This window comes from Anabrus simplex, chromosome 2, assembly GCF_040414725.1.
Source record: "Anabrus simplex isolate iqAnaSimp1 chromosome 2, ASM4041472v1, whole genome shotgun sequence".
Taxonomy (NCBI): Eukaryota; Metazoa; Arthropoda; class Insecta; order Orthoptera; family Tettigoniidae; genus Anabrus; species Anabrus simplex.
The window spans coordinates 129,338,828-129,363,597 of NC_090266.1; the positions used below are offsets into that span (position 1 = coordinate 129,338,828).

The 24,770-nt window shown below is 40.6% G+C and overlaps 1 protein-coding gene across 1 annotated transcript in view; it reads right to left on the reverse strand.

Moving 5' to 3' along the window:
* LOC136863926 (cytoplasmic aconitate hydratase) overlaps nucleotides 1-24,770 on the reverse strand; it is a 781,251-nt gene that overhangs the window by 687,036 nt on the left and 69,445 nt on the right. The window lies entirely within an intron of this gene.

The following is a 24,770-nucleotide window of genomic DNA, read 5'->3' on the forward strand; positions in this document are numbered from 1 at the left end:
CATGTGGACCGGATGGAATATATTATGAAAATCTCAAAAGTACCGCAAATTACCTCAAGTAAGTATGGACAAAACTCTTTAATGAATGTTTGAAACAAGCAAGTATTCCTCAAAATTGGAGAACTGCCACTCTTAAAGTACTATACAAAGGAAAGGGAGACACGGAAGATCCAAATTCATATAGTGGCATAGCCCTAGAATGTACAGCTTTCAAAATACCAACTAGCCTACTAACAGACCGTTTATACACCCTAGTAGAGGGAGCAATACCAGAAGAACAGTTTGGATTCACAAAGGGAAAATCAGCCTTACAGGCAATAAAATGTCTATTAGAAGATATAGAAGACGCATTAAGAATCCCTAAAGGAAAGCTACATGCTGTCTTCGCAGAATACAAGAAAGCTTTTGATTTATTAAACAGGACTATGATCATTGAGAAACTAGAAGCAATTACTGGTAAAAACTACATCACAAAAATTTTGAGGAATATTCTGAATAACAACATGATACAGATAGATGACAATGTGGACGTGTCAGACCCACTAAAACAGAAGATTGGCGTATTACAAGGAGATCCAATCAGCCCCTTGCTCTTCAATATTGCGACTGCGGACATTCCCAGGATCGCTTCAGAAAATGTAAAAATATGAGCATACGCAGACGACATGGTACTGGTATCTCGTGAAATAAAAAACCTTCAAGAAGCATTCAATAAACTTACATCATGGGCTACACACAATGGATTGCAACTAAATGAGAAGAAAACAGTGACAATGACTTTCAGCAAAGGTGGCAAGCCAGCAGCCAGTGATATAATATACTACAGAAGAGAACCATTAACAGTTGTCTCACAGTTTAAGTATCTTGGATTAACAGTATAGACAAACGGAAACACGTTCAGCTACCACATCAAGGAAAAAGTGGCAATTGCCATATCTGCCATGAACAGCATTCAGAATATACAGAAAATTTCATTGGAAAATGCCTTGAAAGTGTTTAAGCGAAAGATATCACCGATATTAACCTACGGCCTGACACTAATCTGGGAACAACTGCAAAAGAAAGACATCAAAGAAATTGAAAAGGTAAAAGCTAGATTTCTGAAAAAAGCTTTGGGAGTCTCTAAGTTTAACCCATCACGCTTGGTCTACCTGCTTGCCAGAGAACCCTTCTATATTGAAGATCTAAGGCGTGAATTATCATTGCCCACGTCAGTAGCATACCAGAGCCTATTACAGGAACTTCAGGACAAAAGGGAAGATATATGGCTAGATTTCTTCTCCACAGACGCGATGATCAACAGGGAATGGATAACGGCTAACTATGAACTGAGGCACACCATGACTCGCTTTGCGGTCTATGGTTTCCACTACAGAGAAACCTACCACGATCCAAGTGAACTGTGCCAGTGTAAACTCTGTGGCGGCCAATGTGATAGATACCATGTGATAAAATGCAAAAGCAGACAAATCTCGCTGACAAAATTCTCTAATAGTTAAATGCTATGTAAACTATACATTGACCACTATGGCTTTATAACTGTATTATTATATGGCCATTGGCTGCATTAAATATTATTATTATTATTATTATTATTATTATTATTATTTTATATGCCTCTGAAAATATAGACTACTGTAGTAACTTTATAGTTTGTAACTGTATCTGAAGTTCTTTGATTCTTCATTTTCTTACTTTTGATTTTATTCTATTGTTCCAGTGAGTGTTTTGTCTTGACAGGCAACGAACTGTACATATGTGTCTATGTACTGCAAACAAATATTTCCTCCTTTGTTCAAGAATTCTATTTTTCTTTTTGCTGTGATGTGAATAAAAATTGATATTCCATATTCTTACAATAAATAATGCTAAGATATTTCAACACTGTTATTGCAAGAAAACAAAACAACAACTTGAAACCTAAATTCGACTTTCAAAACTCATTGTTTAAAAATAGGCAGTGCAAGTGCCTAGCGTTGCCATATGGCAACATCAGATATCTTATGACCTCACAATTAAATTGAAATAACAAATGACGTAGTACAACCTATTCAATACAAGTTCAATACGGAACATCATGAATTGTTTATCTTTAAATCTTATGACCTAGCGATTCCAAAATTCTGAAACTTGTTTTATTAGTTTATTTTGGTCTCAAACAAGCGGCAAAACACAATAAATAAACAAATTTCAGAAAAGAGTTAATTCAGGCGCTAATGGGTTAATGCTACAATTTGATTTTTTATACCATCAACCCTTTAGAGAACACCTTTTAGCAAAATTAACTGAGTCCTCATTGAACTTTATAATTTTGGATGTTTACTGTTACACTTTCCCTCGCTCCCGCATCGTAATTCAAGAGGAAGGCTAATTTTTCTCCTCACAAAAGATAGACTATAGACTGGAAACCTATTCCAAGATGGCAACTACTGTGTGCGAGTCTGTGATATCCGTAGTAGATAATGGTGTAAGATGCAGTGAAAAATGTGGCAAATGCAGAAGAGTAGTTAAAAATGGGATTCTGTGTCGTAAGTGTGATGAAGGGTACCATTTTCGTTGTGCAAATATTGTAAATAGGACTGATATTGAAGAAAGCGAGTGGCTGTGTCCCGAGTGTAAACAAACTGATAGTGAGACAGAACAACAAGAAAGAGAGACTTACGAAACTATAATTAAGATTTTAGGAGTGCTACAAGAAGACTTATGCGCTCTGAAACATGAAAATGAAAACTTAAAGGACAGAATAAAGAAACTGGAAGATAAAGAAGACATTGGAAAAGAAAGATCGCCGTGGACGGAAGTGACGCGTAGCCATTTTAGGCCTAATGTTAAACATATGGGAGAAACTACGTACAACTTAAAACTGGGAAAAAACTCTTTGCAGTGCCAAAATAGATTTCAGTTATTGCAGCAAGTTCCAGAAGAAGACACACCAAGTTTTCCAAATAATTTTAAATCCAGCGGAGGTAAGCTACAGAAGAAGAAAACCAACCGAAATTCAAGATCGCCAAAGATTCATCTCTACGCAGACAGTCAAGGGCGGGGTATGGCAGAAGGCATCAAGGATGAACTGCAGAATCCAGAGACTGAGGTTTTAGGACTAATAAAACCAGGTGCCAAAACTGAAGACGTCCTTTCAAGTTGTGATCCTGTGTTAGAGAAGGACAATTATGTGGTGATTGTGAGTGGTACAAATGACATTGCTGCCAATGAAGGTGAGGAACTAATTACGACTCTCAGAGGTAAGATTTCCAAACTACCTGACTCAAAAGTAATTGTAGTTAATGTGCCACCCAGGTATGACCTTTTAGAGGACTCATGTGTGAACAAAGCTGTACATGATGTAAATATAAAAATCAAGAGATTATGTAAGAGTTTTAGAAATGTCTATGTAGTAGATACTTTAGGTCTTGGCAGGCAAATGTTCACTAGACATGGGTTACATCTAAATGGTAATGGAAAAGCAACTCTCTGTAGACAAATTGCTACAATTATCAAAAGAGATTTGCAAACTAATCTGTACTTAAGAAAACCCATACCACTAAACTGGCACATACAGGGAAACTTGCCAGAAAACCCAGACCCTTAAATCAAGATCTATGTACAAGGATCTGGGTTCCAGGGAAGTTCTCAACTCATGAGTCAAACGTTACCCAATTGCAACAGTCAAGTTTTAGGGAGGAAGGAGGTCTGAGATTGCTCTTGGTAAACTGTCAGAGTGTAGTAAATAAACAATTAAAATTCGGTACATTGATGGAATCTTATGAGACGGATGTGGTGATAGGAGTGGAATCGTGGTTGAGAGAAGGGGTGGGTCATACAGAAATACAGTATTTCCAGAAGGGTATACAGTCTATCGTAGAGACCGAGGAGATAAAAAGGGAGGAGGGGTATTTATTCTGGTGAAGGAAACTTATTGTTCGCATGAATGGTTTACTGATGAAAGGGATGAAATATTAGGGATAAAATTAGTTTGCCATAATATGAAGGAGGTGGGAATTATAGAAACATATAGGCCTGGAAGAGAGGAAAGAGACATGGAAATATTTGAGAAAATAATAGATTATACTCATAAAAACAATAATGATACGGTAATAATTGGGGGAGATCTAAACTTGCCTGAAGTTGAATGGAATGAAGCTGCAAGTGAAGCCCATGAACAGAAACTGGCAAATAAGTTAATTTGGGAGGGAGGATTTACACAAGTAGTACAAGAACCAACTCGTCTCAATAACTTGCTAGATGTATTCTTGGTTAAACCATGGGAAATTGTTGATGAAACTGAGGTAATTAAAGGAATAGGTGACCATAAGGCTGTAATAATGGATGTAGGACTCGTACCAAAAATGCTTAATAAGAGGGTCACAAAAGACAAGAAATTATACAGAAAAACTAAAGTTGATGAATTTGGAACTTACCTTAAATCACAATTTAGTTGTTGGATAAGTGAAGGGAATAATGTGGATACACTTTGGGCTAAATTTAAAGGAATCATTTGGGAAGGAGAGAAGAGATTTGTACCTGTTAAGAAGGGTAAAATGACCTCAGACCCTGTTTATTACACAAGCGAAATAAGAAAATTAAAAAGAAAATGTAGAATAGTAAACAGGAAAATCAAAGAAGGTAGCGAGAATAGAGAAACTAGAAAACAGCTAATGAGGGAACTGAATAGAGTGAAAAAGGAAGCAAAAGAGAATTATATGAATGGCATACTTCAAGAGGGTAATGACCACAAAGGGAAATGGAAAAAGCTGTATTCATATATTAGGAATCAAAAAGGAAAAGGAATCCAAATTCCTACAATGGTGGGAGAAGGGGGTGAACACTATTTAACAGATACTGAGAAAGCAAACCTCTTTATTAGGGAATTCAGAGATTCAGTAGAAGATTGTCAGGACTTGGAAACTGTAACAGAAGATAGAAAGGGAGAGAGAGACAGGGATAAAAGAAGCTTCTCATTTACTAATGAAGATATTTTCAGAGAAATCCAACTGCTTCAGCAAGGAAAAGCATCAGGAAGTGATCAAATTACTGGGGAGCTATTAAAGACAATGGGGTGGTATATAGTGCCTTATTTAAAATTTCTCTTTGACTATGTCATAAATAACAGTGTAATACCAAAGGAATGGAAGGAATCTATAATAATACTAATTTATAAAGGAAAGGGTGATAAAAGGAAACCAGAGAACTACAGACCAATCAGCCTGACCAGTATAGTTTGTAAAATACTGGAGAGTTTAATAGCAAAGTACATTAGAGGGATAATGTGATGATAAAAATTGGTTCATGAGGAGCCAGTATGGATTTAGAAAGAAATTTTCTTGCGAGGTACAACTCGTGGGATTTCAGCAGGACATATCAGATCAGTTAGATTCAGGAGGCCAGTTAGATTGCATAGCCATAGATCTTTGCAAAGCCTTTGATAGAGTGGAACATGGAATATTATTAAAGAAATTGGAGGGAATAGGATTGGACGTAAAGGTTATACGTTGGATAAGAACATTTCTAAATTCAAGGGTTCAGAAAGTCAAAGTAGGAAATAATATATCACAGGAAGAGAAAGTTTGGAAGGGAATCGCACAGGGTAGTATAATCGGTCCGTTACTTTTCTTAATATATGCAAATGATTTAGGGAACAATATAACATCGAAAATAAGATTGTATGCAGATGACATAATTGTTTATAGGGAAATAAATAACATTGAGGATTGTTCAGAATTACAAAGGGACTTTGAGAGTATCCAAGAATGGGTTGAAGAAAATAATATGAAGATTAATGGAGGCAAATCAACTGTTACAACATTTACAAACAGGAGCTTTAAAACTGAATTTGAATATACTTTGCATGAGGTAGTTATCCCAAAAGATGGCAAGTACAAATACTTAGGTGTGAGATTTGAAAGTAAATTGCACTGGAAGGGTCATGTTGATGACATTGTTGGGAAAGCATACAGATCGTTACATGTCATAATGAGGCTACTTAAAGGATGCAACAAAGAATTAAAAGAAAAAAGTTACTTAAGTATGGTTCGTCCATTATTGGAATATGCAAACAGTGTTTGGGATCCTCACCAAGAATACCTAATAAAAGAACTAGATGCTGTGCAGAGGAAAGCAGCAAGGTTTGTAACAGGGGATTTCAGGAGAAAGAGTAGTGTATCAGAAATGTTAAAGGAACTTGGGTGGGAAACTTTAAGTAAGAGAAGGGAGAAAGCTAGACTTATAGGATTATATAGAGCCTATACAGGAGAAGAAGCATGGAGAGATATCCGTGAGAGGCTTCATTTGGAAAATAATTATATTGGTAGAACTGACCACAAGTACAAAATTAGAAGGAATTTTAGCAGAAGCGATTGGGGTAAATTTTCTTTCATTGGGAAGGGCGTGAAAGAGTGGAACAGTTTACCATAGGTAGTGTTTGATCCTTTTCCAAAATCTCTACAGATATTCAAGAAGAGAATAAACAACAACAGAGATAATAAATGAAATGTTAGAGGGCATTCGACCAGTGCAGGATATTGTAAATAAAAAATGTGTGTGATTAAATTAATTCCATCCCCTGGTCTAAGGAGTTTGGACATGCCCAAGTAGGGGACTGCCTCTAGGGGTGAAGTACAGTGGGGACTTCGAGGGCCCTGGGACCGCTACGGTAGCTGTGAAGGCCCTTCAGGAACTCTGAAAAGTGCTGGCAAAAGGGGCTCTGGTTAAGACGCAGCAGGTCGTTATGCTACTTAGGTTCCAAAATGGGTAAAATATAAATATGTAAATAAATTCAATGTTAATTTTAATCTTATACCAGTTGTATAGTACTATTAGAAGTAATTTCACATACCGTACTGTATATGAGTTGACTATGTTTGTAAGATATTATAAGTAGAATTTTGTAAACAATATAAATTTATTAAGGATGATGTGTGTGCTTAATAGAAAAAATTATTAGCGTAAATTGTATAATATTGTATTCTAGGAAAATTTTCTTCGTCTCCTGTTAATTTAAAATTTAGTGCTTGACAATAATGTATTTTAGTGTACCATTTGCCACCGAGGTAGACACCTCATTTGCTAATAAAGAGATTTTGATTTGATTTGGTTCTAACTTATATTCGAATTCCACTTGATACTGATGATATCATTTTTCTTTATATTGTTCTCAGAATTGAACTCATTTCCCGTTACCCGCCATGGCCAATAACATATAAACTTAGCACACCACTTCGACCCTCTCCTCCATTAATCTCACATTATCTATAACACTAGTACCTTAACTATCAGTCATTTCAACGCTACCATAGCAACTATTTAATACTATTACAATTGAAAATAAAAGAAATTACGTTTTCTCTCCGAATCATCTTTACGTCAACAAATTTCAACGTTGATAAAGAGGTAAGTGGTTTTACACACTTCGATTTCTCTTTAAACTCTTTCATTCAAATTCGTTCTTTAACACGTAAATCTCCTATTGTTACAGAATTCAATCCAAACTACCCTTACGACTCTACACAAGAGACAACAGCCGTTCCTTCCTGCTAACATTTAACACAGCAACTTACCTTCAAGCATTCTTCTTCTCTCATGCTTCCAGAAAACTACAGTTTTATCACTTCACATTTTTTATAAACCCCACTTGATGTGATTATTATAGTGACATTCAATCTGTTTAAGATCCAAAAGTTTCCTCTAGTGTATAAACTCATGACTACTTGTATTTTAAAATTCATTAAGGCCTCATTTCAAGAATTTCTCAACTACATTCAAGAAAGTGTATAGTTTTACAAATATTTGTATTTTAGACTTTATTAAGGCCTGATATTAAGAATTTCATAACTATTGTCAACCATTTCACACATTTCCAACATTTCCTTCACATTCATAGCTAAGTTAATTACAATCAGGTACCTGATTAATCAACTTTCAGTTTGAGATTAAGGCTGAAGATGCCCATAATTAAAGTGCGAAGCATATTCCTATAATTTTATTTAATTCATTATCTTTTTTTTAATGTATTGAACAGATGGAATAAATAAACTTTAATATTTATTTGACTTCATTGTACATTTCAATACGGACCTAAACACGAGAATTATAACATGTAATGTGTTAGCCTATTGCCGAAAACCTATTATACTTGATGGCATTGACATGTTCAAGGAATCTAACTTTAAAACTTATCCCGGTCTGTCCGATGTATTGGGAAAAACAATTACTGCATTTGAAACGATGAACGCCTGACTTTGTAAAAATGTCAGATTTGTTTACTGACCTGGAATTTGGCACTATTTCCATATTTCTATTGTTGGTTCTATATGAAATTCTGATGTTATGTTTCTTAAATACACCATGTACGTTTTCCTTGAAGGTGACGGTGGCATATAGGGCAGGGTTCGGTCTTTCCTTTAGATAATGTTGATTTTGGTCTATGTTTGCATTTGTTGATGATACGTTTTATGAATGAGGAATTATATCCGTTATATTTAGTGATCGAACGTATGATGTTCAATTCTTTCTTTAGATAACGGTATTTTTAGTGCTTGGTCTACCATACTGTAGCAAGTGGCGCACATGTGTGTATGGGTGTGTAGAGTCTCTTCTGATGGTTGTTGCTATTTGTGTTGGTTTTCTATAGATATTATATTCTAGTGAGGAAGGTAGTCTCTTGATTGTGAGGTCTAAAAAATTTATTGAATTAGTGGATTCAGACTCCAATGCGAATTTTATGTGAGAATCTATGTTGTTTAAATTGCTAAGGTTGGCAGCTGCGTTTACTCTTCTATCATCTAGAATAACCAGGGTGTCGTTGACATATCTAGACCAAAATAAGATGTTTGAGAAGATGTTTTTGTTATTAACTGCCGTGTATTCTAGGGAATCTTTTTATATCTCCGCCAAAATCTCAGAGATATAGATCTTGATTCCCATACGGAATCGGAAATATTTGTCCCGAATGAGTAAATTTATAATACCAATATAAATGGTCCGTTATTGGACATTGTAAATTTTCCAGCTAACTCATTCCTGGTTGCCAGCATTTCGCCCTCGTGTGCTAGGCTGGGCTCGTCAGTTGGTACCCAGCACACCTACCAAGACGCATGGCTAGTGCATACTGTGGAGGCCACTGCGTAGGCTACTTGAAGCCACCGGCAGTGCCAATGCACTATGAGAGACCTTGTCTCACTACCAAAAATTGATGCCTGCTTGGCCATCATATGATACAGATCTTAATTCCCATACGGAATCTGAAATATTTGCCCCGAATTAGTAAATTTATAATACCAATATAAATGGTCCGTTATTGGACATTATAAATTTTCCAGCTAACTCATTGCTGGTTGCCAGCGTTTCGCCTAATTTCGGTTAACTCTGACAACGCTTCGATTATTACATTTGAAACTATTATTTAACAAGTTCTTTTATGACCACTTCTGTCATGCGGGTCGAAATGGCCTGCACAAATTTTTTTAAGGAAGCTGTCCGAGTTAATGAAGTCGTTGAGCGTGCACTTCACGAGGCAGTCTACGTTGGCAGCAATGGTAATGGCTGGGCTTCCAACTCCGTTGTTTCGGCGACCCATTTTCTTTACAATGCGAATTTGGAAGAAAAAAAGATCAATACCAACAAAATGCGCGTGTATATTGAATGGTATACAAATGCAGCATTTCCGCAAATTCCTATCACTTTCACTGCTGTATAACACCTTCAAATCACTTGATTACTGTGGAGCCTCACTCGCTCACGTCCGTCACCAACCATGATCGACCATCGCTGTAGATCAGTTTCAAGCACATGTGCTTGAAATTTTCATTCCTTGTCTTCATTAGTGCAGAAGCACTATTCCCAAGTGCAGCATTTGAACGAGTCGTTATCTGAATATATTCAGGACATTAAGCTCCTTGCTAGGAGTTTTATACTCCACTATTCTGAGTCTCAAATGGTTTTCAGCATTACTGAAGGTCTTGACCCGAACTATAGGTCATATCTCACTCTTTCACCGCGACCAGCAACTTTCGCTCAGTTGGAAGTTGTGACTGTTTCTGCCGAATGTGTTTGATACGCTGACCAGTTACGTGTTGCATTAGCCCCCCCTTCTATGAGCATGTCTTCTCCTCAGGATACTAAACCCTCCCCTTCACCTGCTTCCAAGTCGCGTAATTCTCATGCAAGTTTTAACTGTGACTCCACTGATCATTTCCAGGGGAATTTCCTAACGTTGGGGCATTAGGCAATACAAAGCCTGCCATGGGTAGAGTCTCTTCCACCAATAATTCTTGCCGATACTGTGAGTCAAATAGGCACTTTTCTAGGCAGTCACCACATAATACTTCAAGCTCTGGACCTCCAGGCAATAGTAATTCTAGATGACCAACTGCCTTTTCTGATGATAAACCCCAAGGTGTGGCTTCTTGTTTTTGTCTGTCATAACTGTACATTGAAGGATGATTTACCAAATTCTGAGGCTGATGATTGGTCCCAGTCTGAACTTATTGCCAATTTTCTGCAGTTTTGTAGAATTTCTGCTATCCCTTCTGGTAAATTACCTTACTTATGCTTAGAGGTAAATAATGAACCTGTCTGTGCATTGGTAGATTCTGGAAGTAGTATCATCTTGATGAGTGAGAGCTGGTATAATTCGATGAAAACTGTTTGCAAGTTAGCTACATTAAAATCCATGTCCTTAAGCTGCAATACTGCTAATTCTAACTCGCTGAACATTGTAAGATCCCTAGATGCCAAGATAAAGAGTCCGTGATTTCACATGGAAAATGCCAGTACTAGTGGCAAAAGATTTATCTTGCCAGTTCATTTTGGTGCAAATTTTATCGCCAAAACTGGCATGATTTTGACATGCAGTTCAATAGATTCCATTTTAAATTTTCTGCAAGAACCTTTCAGCTGTATGATTCTCACCCTATTCTCCCTTGTCACATTAATGACGTTTCTGAAGATACAGGCGAACCCAAAGCTTTTGATTTTGATAATTTACCCGATGATCAGGCCAACCAACTTAGGAAACTCTGCGATAAGTTTCCTGATGTTTTTACCGACAAGTTAGGTGTCACCAATGTTTTAGAGTACAAAATTGAAGTCACAGATAACATACCTGTTCGCTCTCCTCCGTATCAGCTGTCCCCTCCCAAAATGAAAGCCCTTAAGGCTATTATTGACCAAATGCTCGCTGACGGAGTGATATGCCCTCCTAAGTCAGCTTATTCTTCTCTCATGTTTCTTGTCCCTAAACCGCAAGGTGGTTATCGCCCTGTCATTGACCATCGGATGTTGAACCGTAAGATGGTCCTCCAATCTGTTCCCCTTCCTGATTTGCACTCTTGTTTTTCTTGGTTTGCTAATGCCAAAATTTTTACCACCTTTGATTTAAATCAGGCATATTACCAGATACCTCTTGCCGAGGAATCCAAGCACCTCACAGCTTTTGCTACTGATTTGAACCTCTATGAATTTGAATGCGTTCCATTCGTGCTGTCCACGGGCGCTGCTGTCCTCACTCGGTTACTGGATAATCTCTTGACAGAAATTAAATTCAAGTTTGTGTATAATTACCTTGACGATTTGGTAATTTTCAGTGAAACCTTCAAAGAACAAGTTGTCCATCTCATTGAAGTACTTGAAAGACTGCATAAAGCAGGTCTAACCCTTAAGGCTAGCAAGGTTGCTTTCGCACAATCCCAGATGTCTTTAGGCCATATTGTGTCGGGAAAGGGTGTCTCTAATGATCAGTCTTGTACTGCCGCCATCCTAAATTTTCCCATGCTGAAGGACTTCAAGGCTGTAGCCAGATTTATTGGCATGGTTAATTTCTTCCGTAAATTCATCCCCAATTTTGCGGAACGGGCAGCTACATTAAATGCCTTGTGAAGAAAGGATGCCAAATTTGTGTGAAGCCTTTTGCGACTTGAAATCCGCCTTATGTAACACTCCTGCACTGGCTATGCCAGACTTTTCTATGAACGCTTCATCCTTCAGACTGATGCCTCTTCCACAGGTATATCTGGTGTTCTCCTTTAGGAATTTGAAGAGGGACGTCATCCCATTTCTTATGCTTCTCGTGCTCTGAATCCTGCTGAACGAAACTATTCCATTTATGAGTTGGAAGCCTTAGCGTTTTTCTTCTCTTTAGAATGGTTCAGAATGTACCTGGAACATCTGCCTTTCGATCTTGAAACTGATAATCAGGCATTGAGTTGGGTACTGGAAAAGCAAAGAAGGACAGGTCGTCTTGCGCGTTGGGCAGTACGCACCTCGGCCTTCCACTTTGAAGCTCGTCACATTCGTGGTACTGAAAATGTTTTGGCTGATGGCCTCAGTAGGATGTTCTATCCAGGCAGTTCTGATCCTCAATCAGAGCCTCCGGCCCCTCTCCTGAACAAGTATCGCCCTTTGTGAATGTAGTTCTGCCTGACTCTCCCTTCCTTTTCAAAGATATAAAAGATATAACTAAACATCAGGAGGGTGACACTGAATTAAATGATATTATTGACAGGATTAAATCTGGTGAAGATGTTAAGCCTTACATCCTTAAGAATCATGTCTTGTGTTGTCATGCTAGCGGTCGCAGAGACCCCAAAATTGTCGTCCCAGCCAACCTAGTTCCGGCTCTCTTCAAGTATTTTCATGAATCCCCAGTGGGGGTCATCTTGGTGTTTTCAAACTAGACAGAAAATTTGTAAACACTTCATATGGAAATCCATGGATGGTGACATTCGTACCGTTGTTAAATCTTGTAAAACTTGCAACATCAGTAAACCCACTCCTAATACTCGCCTAGGTCTGTTGTCATCCGAGCAAGCTTCTCGTCCAATGGAAAGGTTGTTCATAGACTACATTGGTCCTTTCCCGAGATCACAGACCGGTCATCGCTTCATACTTGTGTGTGTTGATGTCTTTTCGTGTTTTACGTGGCTGTTCCCAACTTGTATGGCTAATGCCAATACCACCATCTCATGCTCGAAACAGATCTCTGCTTCATTTAGACCCTGTCAATTTTTGGCGAGTGATGCAAGAGCTTTTTACCTCTACCCAGTTCCGTAATTTCTGTCTTCATCTATACATCGCTCATGTAACCACCACCCCGGATGACCCAAAGCCAAATTGGATTGTTGGATGTGCTAACGAGTGGTTGGCTGTTCTAAGAGCTCTGTATTATCAGTAGTTAATAATTGTAGAAATTTACCAAATTTTGTGTGTGTGTGATACATTTAGCTCCACAAATAATTGTGTTTAGTGTTTGTTTGTAGTAATCTGCGATTAGTGGTGTTTATTTACAGCTTTCACACTGAGTAGTTCCGTAGGCGTTCGCTAGATTATAACCTGTAATTTAGGACTGCGTGAAATAAATATTTCTTTCTTTTTAATAGTGTTATTAAAACATTATTATTAAAAAATTATTATTAAAAATATTATTAAAATATCAATAGGTTTGTTGATAAAAGACTTACAATGACGGCATCTTAAAAAGAGTCATAACTTCGGCAGCGGATATAGTCTATTTGTGCAGGCATTTGATAGGGTATTTATTTCAAATAGCAGTTCAACGGTTCCACCTATCACGAAGGTAATAACTTCTTTAAATAATGTGATACTGTTGTAAATTTTGTTAAAGAAAGGATTTCAACAGAATAGACAGTATTTCAATGACGAAAGAGTTAACAGTCGTAATTGTTATTGATTGTTGTCGCTCTTCGTTTTCAAATATCGGCATTGTTGGCTAGAGTCATGATCAAAGGGTGTAGTGTGTCAAAATAAGCTGATTCTTAAATTCTGATCATCTGTAGTTCTGAATAGGCAGTTAAAGTATCCGTAAATTTTATTTCACACCCTCGATCTTTCAGTATTTATGAGCGGTTAGCTAATAATCAAGTTCCTACATTCCAATAATTGCAATTCAAGTCTCTGGCATAGTTTAGACAGAAATACTTTTGAGAAATTATTGTAAACCACCTCATATTTTTCAGCATTTAAGTACACTTTAAATCTCCGTCCCGCGGAGTAGGGAAAATAATAGTAAACCCCCATCAGTAATAATCACATAACCACATTTCAGTTGAGAATTATAGTGTAAATACAGTATTTAGATAGTATCTTGCTTGTTGTATTCATGTGTATTCTTGTGCAAACGGCAGGTTTCATTTCTATTACAGTATAGTAGGATAAAGTAGTAATAATATTAATCTATCTACGTGTTTACTTTGTTTTAATCTTTGAGTATCTACCAGTAGTTCTTGCGAGTATCTAATTTAGGCCTAATTGGAATTTTCATTTCTATTTGTGCTTAGTAATAACTTAGGATATGTCTGAACGTAGTTTAAACATTATTGTAGTATAGTATAGTAACTTATTAGAAATTAGAGTGCTTATAATTTTGAGTAGTTCTGCAAATTTCGAACATTAATGGTAATTTTCCTTTCTGCTTGTGCTTGGTAATAACCTGTTGTAATTAGAATACGTCTGAACGTAGTTTAGAATTATTGTAGTGTAATGTAGTATCTGAACTTAGTCTGAACGTAGTTTAAAATTATTGTAGTGTATTATAGTATCTTATTAGAAAATAGTATGTTTACTCTATTACTGTGAAATATTTGTGTAGTATAGTACCGTATCTGTGGTATCTGTAGTAACTCTCTTACTAGAATTCTGTAGTAATTAGGGTAGACTTAACTGCAGTTAAGAATTGTGTAATTCTTGTGTACTATTCTCTGTTTCCAGTAATTAACAGCAATTTTCATCCTGTTAGCGTATTTAGGAATAAAAAAATTGTACAATTAAGTAGTAGTGTAGTAGTAGCCTATATTAATTAACTTATTGTCTTGTGATCTTTGTGAACTAACCTAGACAATATTTCTTTCCTTTCATTATTTAGTAAAGAATGGCTAAGGAGTGCGAGTGTAGGAACTGTGGGTGCCACCAGGCATTAAGGAGTATTAGGGAGGAGTTGGAGACTTGAGGGACCTTGAGGGAGATAATTAGGACAGGAAGGAAAGTAGGCCTCCCTCAAAGAATGTACAGGATACAGTAGCTGTATGAGAGGGATGGGAAGTAACGGGGGGAATTGTAGAAGACAGGTGGTCTAATGTTTTAAGGGGAAGGAGATTGAATGCTAAGGGGTCCATTCAGGATCAGAATTCAGGACAGGTGTTGGTGAGAAATCAGAACGAGTCACAGCAGGTAGAACAACCAAGGGAAGATGAGGAACAGGAAACTGTTGCCGAGAATTGTGGAAGTAGGGGAAAGGGAGGAGGTAGGATAGGGAAATGTGGAGTAGTGGATAGGAAAAGACAGATGGAACAGGGTCATGGGATGGAGAAAAGGGGAGGAAGTAGCTTCTGCAGCCACCAGGAAAGATAGGACTGACCAGGAGGGGAGGGGATTAAATGATGTGGGTAGGGTTGAGGCTCTGGTCATGGGAGATTCCATCGTTAGACATATCGGGAAAGTGTGTGGAAGAAAGGGTACCAGAGTAGAATGTTATTTAGGAATTAGGTTAAAGCAGATGTTGAGGAAACTAGAAGAGAAGGGGGAGGGAAAGGACAAGGTGGTAGTGTTTCACATTGGTACTAAAAACGTAAGACAAGTGGGTATAAGTACCAACATAGTTGGGAAAGTGTGGGACCTGGTAAATGCAGCACGGGCGCAGTTTAAGGAAGTGGAGATTGTTATCAGTGGAATACTGTGTAGGAGGGATACTGACTGAAAGGTGATTGGGGATTTAAGTGAAACTTTGGAGTGGGTATGTGGGAAACTGGGAGTGCAATTTCTAGATCCTAATAGGTAGGTAGGGGATGGGGATCTGCGCTCAGATGGCCTTCACTTAAACTGCAGTGGTACATATAAGCTAGGAAATTTGTTTAGAAGGGTCATAGGGAACTACATTCACGGAAACAGGGTGGCCTAGGGAGCAGTGTTTTAAGGGATCAGGGAAATGGAAATCAAGTAGAGATCACATAAAGATGTTACTGCTCAAATGTAGAAGTACTGTAAAGAAAGGGATTTAATTAATTAATACTTTATTAATGGTAATACCATTTTAATAGTAATTTAATAGATATATACTTACAAGATTGTTACAGGAGTTAAATCATGGCTGAGAAATGATATAATGGATGCAGAAATTTTCTCACAGAACTGGAGGGTGTATCGTAGAGATAGGATAGGAATGGTAGGAGGGGGAGTATTCATTCTCGTGAAAATGATGATGCTTGTTTTTTTAAGGGGCCTAACATCGAAGTTCATTGGCCCCTAATGGAACGAGATGGACGACATGATCTATGCTAGTTAAAATTTTGAAAAGTATCCACTGACTAGTTGAAAAATGGTGATGAAAAAAATGAGTTTGAGATTAAAACAATCAGTGGATCTAATTTGCAATAACTTATTTTCTAATAAAATAAAAGAAAATACAGGCAAAAAAAAAAGAATAAGGCATTGCCGGGAAGAACAGATATATATACATAATTTACGTTAGGTGCTAAAATAACACATTAAAATACACAACACAAACTAAAATGAAGTCAATGGCATAAAAGCGCAATTGACACAAATACACTAGGACAACATTACACACGATAAAACAGACCACTATCCCTCACAAAGCGGATGACAAGGTCTGCTGACTGCTCGTCATCTCGCAAGATAAGCGAGATTGTACTCGGGAAGTTAAGACTACGGCGCAGATCAACCGGGTTCATACAGTGTACCACGGTAAGATGATAGCCGCAAGTACACACCGGAGGGGGTTCTCCTTTCAATAGATGGGAGTGAGTCAGGATACCGTTGCCAATCCGAAGATGACATAATACCACTGCTTCCCTCCGCGAAGACCGAAAGGAAGTCTCCATAGCTTCTCTGTTCCTTTGATCGCTCTCAGCTTATTTGGAAGTGGAATGGGATGCTGCCACTCCATCTCCCAATGGGACATAACCAGATGTCTCAGATGAGTGCGAATATCACTTGCTAGAACCTTGGAAGGCAACGGGGGCAGTGTAACTGCCTCCTTGGCAGCATGATCTGCTAATTCATTTCCCGCTACACCCATGTGACTTGGGAGCCACAAACTAGTGATGGGACATTCGATTCATTTTACTGAATTGATTCATTTGATTCTGTTCACGTTACTGAATCGATACAGTGATCCGATTCACGGCACATTAGTCACCGTTCCTACTGCATCTGTGTAGTATGTGCTGGTAAGACAGCAGCAACAGCATTCAGTGCTCGCAGCTGCCATCTGATCTTCATACTATGAACTCCTTTCTTAGAAAAAAAATGCTAGTCACTCTAATACATCGAAGGTTTCCGGCGACACAGGGTGGGAAAGGTTAGGATTAGGAAGGTAGCAGCCATGGCCTGAATTAAGGCACAGTCCCAGCTTTTCCTGGTGTGAAAATGGTGAAACTACGGAAAACCATCTTAACGGCTGCCGACGGTGGGTTTCGAACCCACCATTCCCCGAATGCAAGCGCATAGCTTCGCGATACTAACCGCACGACAACTCGCTCAGTCATTTTTAAAAATATGTATTTTTATACCAGCTGAGGATTTTTTAAATCGTCATATTTTGTATAGGCTACCCGAGATGTACAGTAGCCTGCTGGTTTTCTGATTCAACATACTGTTGGTTAAGTTAATGCGTGTCCACATATGATTGAAGTCTTGTGCAACGATGTGACATATGAACTGAGAGAATACCGAGTCGTTCTTCTCAACATTAAACGGGTACTTTTGAGTGGTCGTGAGCATGACTCATAGTCATAGGGCAGGCTAGAGTCGAGTTTAATTGTCAAATGTCAGTTAAGTTATAATACTAAGATTCATTAAACTAATAAATAGTATAACCTAATAGCCTACCTACTTACTAGCTACTTCAGTGTTATGTTTTGACTACCTTTTTAACACTGCAAATAAATCCATCTATTATTTAAACCTCCCTGTAAGAAGAGGACAGTGAATGTAAATGGGTATTATTTTCAAATGAGCTGAGCTCGAGAGTCCATTATAGCATACGATTCTTTCCTTGTACAATGGCCCACTGTATGTCTCGCTGCAGCGGAAGCTCGGCTCTCCGAAGCCGTCAGTGTCCAGTGAGCCGATAAGGAGCCGTGTGTATCTTGTGTCTCACTGAGCCGCGCTCGTTCACGATTCTTTCGATGTGCCATGATTCACTGTATGTCTCGCTGCAGCGGAAGCTCAGCTCTCCGCCACCGCCAGTGTCCAGTGAGCCGATAGGGAGCCGTGTGTATCTTGTGTCTCACTGAGCCGCGCTCGTTCACGATTCTTTCGATGTGCCATGATTCACTGCCTCACTGCAGCGGAAGCTCGACTCCCCGTCAGCGTGCAGTGCCTGCGCCACTCAGCACTGTCCGCTGGGAGTAAGCTGAATCGTGTGCCGTGAGCTTGCCGTTCCTGTGAATCGATTCACTCGGACACTTGAATGAATCGATTCACTGCTTCAAATCATGCATTCAGTAGCCAACACTACCACAAACGTGATTCTGGTGCCGGCATCCGAACACCCGGCCATCAGGACCTGGACTCGCTGCACCAGAGGGTGTCGAGGGAAATAAGTATCAATAGACTGTAGCGAACTCAAGAAGTCAGTACACACAAGAAAGTGTCGGCGCTCATTGGACAGTGTGTACTGCAGAGTTTCAAAAATAGCAGAGAGCTCTGCTGTGTACACACTACAGGTTTCTGGGAGAGCAAAAAAGGAAACTATCATTGTAGACAACGAATGCACAGCCCACATTCGTTTCTGTCCTTGAACCATCTGTGTAGACGACGACTGAACCTGGATATCGGCCAACAACGGACAGGAAGAGCCTCCGATAAATCGAAGGGTCCGCGTTTTCCTTTGGGCCAGTGTGCAGATCCAGGATTATTTCAGGACGTCGTACTACCCACGGAGGTACCCCACTTGGTTGTCTGACAAGGCAAGGAACCAAGGGAACGTGAAACAAACTGTAATTGCTATCCAAGCGTATTCCAACCGGCTGCGTTGCTTGAGGACAAGCAGCGTACAGCAAACGGTTGCCATTGTTAAACACGCAAGGATAGCTTGGATGAAGTGGCATCTGACGCAAATTTGCAGCATACGAAAGTAGGAGCTGCTGGCGCCTCAGGTGTAAGGCGGCACACCAGACTCGGCGAGCAGGCTGGCAATGGGGCTTGTACGAAAAGCTCCCGCTGTGGTGGATGCTGTTCAGCTTCGCAAGAATGCTTGGTCTTGCTGAACCATATGCTGCACTGCCGTAGTCTAGCCGGGATAAAATACATGCCCTATACAGTAGAATCGTAGGGGCACCGTACGGTCAGCACCCCAATTAGTGCTGCTAAGAAACTTTATGATATTCAGCTTCTTAGTGCATTGCACTTAAAACTGCGGCAATTGTGGCTCCCATGATAATTTGCTATCGAAAAGGAGCGCAAGAAATTCGTAAGTGTCAACAACTGGAAGTCGACATTTCCAAATAAAGCTCAGGTTATGGATGAAGAGTACAGAGCCGACAAAAGTGGACAACAGAGGATTTTGCGGTGGAAAACCGAAACCCATGTTCTAAGGCCCGCTGTTCCACTCTCCGATAACCTTGCTGTAATTGTCGCGCTGCGACTGCCATATTACGCAAGCTATAGTGCAGAGCAAAATCGTCCACGTAGCAGCGACAATACCCTTTATGGCAATCGCAAACAGAGTGACACTAAGAACCGATCCCTGTGGGACTCCATTTTCTTGAACGTAGTATTGTGAATATGTCCTCCCTACTCGGACACAGAATAGACGGAGGGACAAAAAATTTGCAATAAATACTGGCAAGTTACCTCGGAATCTCCACTGATGCAGGACTGAAGGGATACCATATCGCCGTGTAGTGTCGTATGCCTTCTCGAAGTCAAAGAAAACAGCTACCAAATGCTGTTTCCAGAGAAATGCATCCTGGATAGAGCTCTCCAGGCGTACCAAGTGGTCGGTGGTCGATTGAGCAGCTCGAAAACCACACTGGTACTCGGACAAGAGTCCTTGTTACACCAGACACAACACAAGTCGGCGATTTACCATCCTCTCAAATAGCTTACACAGGCAGTTCGTAAGACAAATCGGTCTGTAACTTCCTGCATACTTAGGACAGGAATGACTATGCCCTCTCGCCACGAGACGGAAAATCACCCTCTATCCAGATTTGGTTGAACACACGAAGGAATATAGAAGACTATCCTCACTAATGTGTTGCAACATCTGGTTATGGATGTTGTCTGGTCCAGGAGACGTGTCCTTGCAAAGCCCTAAGGCGCTTCGGAGTTCCCACTCCGTAAAGGGCACGTTATAGTCCTCTGAAGCCTGAGTGGCAAAACTGAGGTGATGACGTTCCACCTCCCGCTTCAGAGCGAGGAAAGCACGATGGTAATTCCTGGAGCCAGGCCCATCCGCGAAATGGCTAACTAGATGGTTAGCAATCGAGAGGGGTTCAGTGACGATATTGCCTGCAATGGAAATTCCCGGTACAGAAGATGATCATTGGATACCCGAAATACGTCCAAGTTTAGTCCACACTGGAGATGATGGTGGCTATGACATCATAGACGACACACATCTGTCCCACGAAGCATTCTGACTTTGGCGAATAAGAACTCGCACCTTAGCGCGGAGTTGTTTAAATGTTACCAAGTTGGCCACAGTAGGCTGCCTACGGCAACGTTTATGACCTCGTCGGCATTGCTTGATAGCTGCTGCTATTTCTTCGTTCCACCAAGGAACGAGTTTTCGGCGAGGAGTCCCGGAGAAGGACGGAATGGACTCCTCAGCAGCAGCAAGAATAACTTGGGTGATGTAAGTTACTTCCTCGCCGACGGTCCACCGGATATCATCGTTAAAAGCAGCTAGTGTTGTGTACTTTGGCCAATTAGCATGTTTAAGAATCCACCGAGGGGGAGCCTCGACGGATTTTTGTTTCAACAAAGTAAGGATGACGGGAAAATGCTCACTGTCGCAGAGATCATCAAGTGTATTACACCAAAACAGCGGAACCAACATCGGCTGCATAGACTTACGTCTATGCGAGAATATGTGCCGTAACGTACACTAAAGCGAGTTGGTTCCCCTGTGTTCAAAATACATAAATCCAGATCTTTTACTAATCTTTCCAGCTCTCGTCCCGGGGGCAAGACGCCTCAGAACCCATATGGGGTGATGGGCGTTAAAATCGCCCAACAAGAGGAAGGGAGGTGGAAGCTGACCTATAAGGTCAGTGACACCATTTATGTTAAGAGGCTGGCCTGGTGGAAAATAAACGTTACACTCTGTTGCTATGACAGGCAGAGGTACCTGCACCGCAATTGCTTCCAGTGGGGTCCTTAGAGGAACCTCTTCGCTATAAGTATCAGAACACACAAAAATACCCACACCACCAGACGCCCAGTGGGCATAATATCGTTCTGTCGAATATAGTCTGAAATTTCTCAAGACCATATGATGACCTGGTCTGAAGTTTGTCTCCTGAATACAGACAATGCTCGCTGCGTACTCACTAATGAGCTGACGTAGCTCAGCAAGATGCCCGTCATAATCGTTACAATTCCACTGTAACAATGCCATAGTGTGGACTACGAAAGGAGTGGTAGGTTATGAGCGACAAGATGCTCGTAAGCCTAAACACTATCAAGATCGACATCCGTAGATGTAGATGACAGCGCAGCGACCATCCCGTCTCCGACAGACGGCGGGGATGACGCCCAGAATTTCTATGCTTTTCGGGGGGCGGGAAGTTCCCCTACGAGGGAAGCGCACAGGTTTTGGAGCAGGATTACCTGCTGACGCAGAATCATACCCTCCAGATGGAGGGCATGATATGTCCTTCGCAGGGGAAGTGCGAGAGAGCCCTTAAGGGCGCTCTTCTTCGCCGCCTTCTTTTCTAGTTTAGATGGGCTGGGAGTTGGTTTCCCAGCCCTGGTCGACGATGCCGCCTCCGCCGGCTGGGACACGGCTTTCGCCGACCTCTTACAGGGGAGGAAGATTTAGCCTTCCTCCCTTGCTGTGCCGGCCTGGAACTGCCAGCCGGCACAGACTTCTGGTTGGTCGAATGTGGGGTGGTCCACAACTTCGAGCTTTTACTTTTTGCGACATTGCTCTGTGGAGCAACAATCACCTTGCGCGCAGCGATCGTTACGGGTAACAATGTTGTGAATGACAAAACTGGGAGACTCGGAGCTATCACGCTATAATCGAGTGTACGGGCAGGTGTGTTCGTGGAATTGAACTTACGGCGCGCTTCCTGGTAGGAAAGACCATCCAGGGTCTTGATCTCCTGGATCTTCTTCTCACTCAGGTACGTCTGACAGTTCCGATCCCGAGGAGAATGAAAACCAGAATAGTTAGTAAACTTGTACGGAGTTGTGGACTCCTCCGCGCCGTGAGCTACTCGTCGACACGTACCACATACAGATGGATTAGAACAATGAGATACCATATGTCCGAATCGCTGGCACTGATAGCATCGCGTAGGAGGCAGGATGTAAGGCCTCATATTGCAACGGTAAGTTGTTACATTGACTTTCTCTGGTAACACTGACAACTTGAAAGAGACAATGAAGGCACCAGTGGCAACATCTTCACTGTAGACCTTGCGCATAACGCACCGGTTCCTCGTGTCGTCCATCAACTCGTTGCCAGTGTTCAAAATAAGGTTGCAGTGAAAGATGACACCGGGAACCAGATTCAAGGATTTGTGCTCCTCCACTTTGATGGGGATTTTGCCAAAGTGGTCACACTTAAGCAACTGATTGGCTTGCAATGCAATGAGAATCTTCAAAAGTAAACTACCGTTGTGGATTTTCTTAAGATTCTCAAGTTCGCCGTAGAAGCCTTCAATGTGTCTACTAAAAAGGATCGATTTCACCAGCTTAAAATCATGCCCATCGGTTCTGGTAGCAACCAGAAACCCACGGAAGCTGGATCCCATTCCTTCACGCTGCGCATGTTCCCTGGGAGTTCAACCTCTCAGGGAAGCAAAAGTTAAACACATCGCTGGGGGACCACCTTGGGATGGGCGAATTCGTTTCAAAGCCATGCCCGAAACCATCCTCCCCAAATGCCACCCACTCCGATCAGGGGTCTCTATAGACCAACCAAGCTACCACGGCAATACCCACCTTGTCATAGCAGGTAATGGCCAGGTTCCAATGATGGACGATGCCTAATACGGGATGACAGTGGCAATGAGCACTAGGACTCCCTTCCTCCAGTCACCAGCAATAGCATGTACCCCATAGCGTATACAGAGCATTTAAAAAAAAAATTACTAATAATATGTGCTTCTGGCATTCGGCTGGGCGGGGACCAGTGTTGTCAGGCGGATACTACAGCCAGGGTACATGGCGTTCCCACCCGCAAGGTTCGTGGGTAGTGAATTGCGGGGTTTTGGGCGTAACTGCACATATAAGAGGCCCACCTCCGAGCAACACGCACATCGAAAATTTGGAATGGTCTACAACTGACAACCAAAAGCACAATTTGTAACCGTACGTATGTACGACCCCCGAGTTTTTAGGTTAGGAAATTTTCGTATATAGTTTGTTAGGTTAAAATCATGTAATTTTGTTTATTTACCATGTAAAAAAAACGTAATATTATAAGAAGAATGTATAGTTAGGGAATATTGCATATGTTCATCATTATATTTTGTATAAATTTCCGTTTGGGTAAGAGTCTGTAAATATGGCCTAGCCGTAAGGATTGTGCAACCGGGAAAACTGCGACTATATCGGGAAGGACGGTTGAAGTCAGTTGGATGTGTTGCCACAAGTGGCTTGAAAACACGGGGTACGGCAGGTTGTATCGGTTGAAGAATTGGAGTGAATCAATGTGGACATACATGAGTGGACGGTCTATGTCATATCATATACTCGATAGCCAATGCGAGGGCTTTGTTTTGAGCGAGGTATGGGTTGACAGAGTGACGCGGGAAGAAGTGCCGGTGTGAGCATTGCTACCAGTGAACTTCTCAGGACGCTATAACCACGTGTAGCAAGCATATATAAGTGTGTACGCGTGTGCGGCGAGTTATTCTGATTCTGATTCTCATTCTGTTTCTGACTCTGATGCTGATACTGTGTGTTTCTCATTTGTACTGGTCTGCGGGAGCGACGTATTTGCGCAGTTTGCTATACGATCTGCTATTGTTCGTGAGTATCTGATACGGAGTGAACATGGTATAATCTCGACGACTGACCGGCTTTGCAGTGGACTTTCTGTAAAAGAAAGTATTTGTTTGGAACTTGTCACCCGAGTATGCAGCTTCAGTTGATGGAGAATCTTGCTGTTTGCTTGCCTCCGGACATGTAACGCTTTCTGTCCAGCCAGCAATTGGAAAGAATTCAAGACGACGAAGAAGTGTAAATAAGGTTAGGGATGCTGTTAGTAAAGAAGGTTGCATCCATATGTAGAGAAATAGTCGTCGTACTTTTCTCTACCAGATTAGGATTCACGGTAACAGTGGAGTGCAGTGGGGCTCTTACCTGGAGGTATGTTAAAAGTATAATGATGTTCTATTTTTAGTGATGATTTTAATGATGTGTAATTTGCCTTTGCAAACGAGTAAATCTCGTGAAGAGATGATTTTGTTGGGTAGTATTGTGTATATTAGCTCTATGTAAACAGCAAGCACTAAGTGGATTGCATAAGTGTTTATTTTTGTTGGTGTTTGTCACATAATAGTTCTTATTCTGGGAGTAAAGTCATAGAATCAAACTTTAAGTGAGTCTTTTGTCAGTGG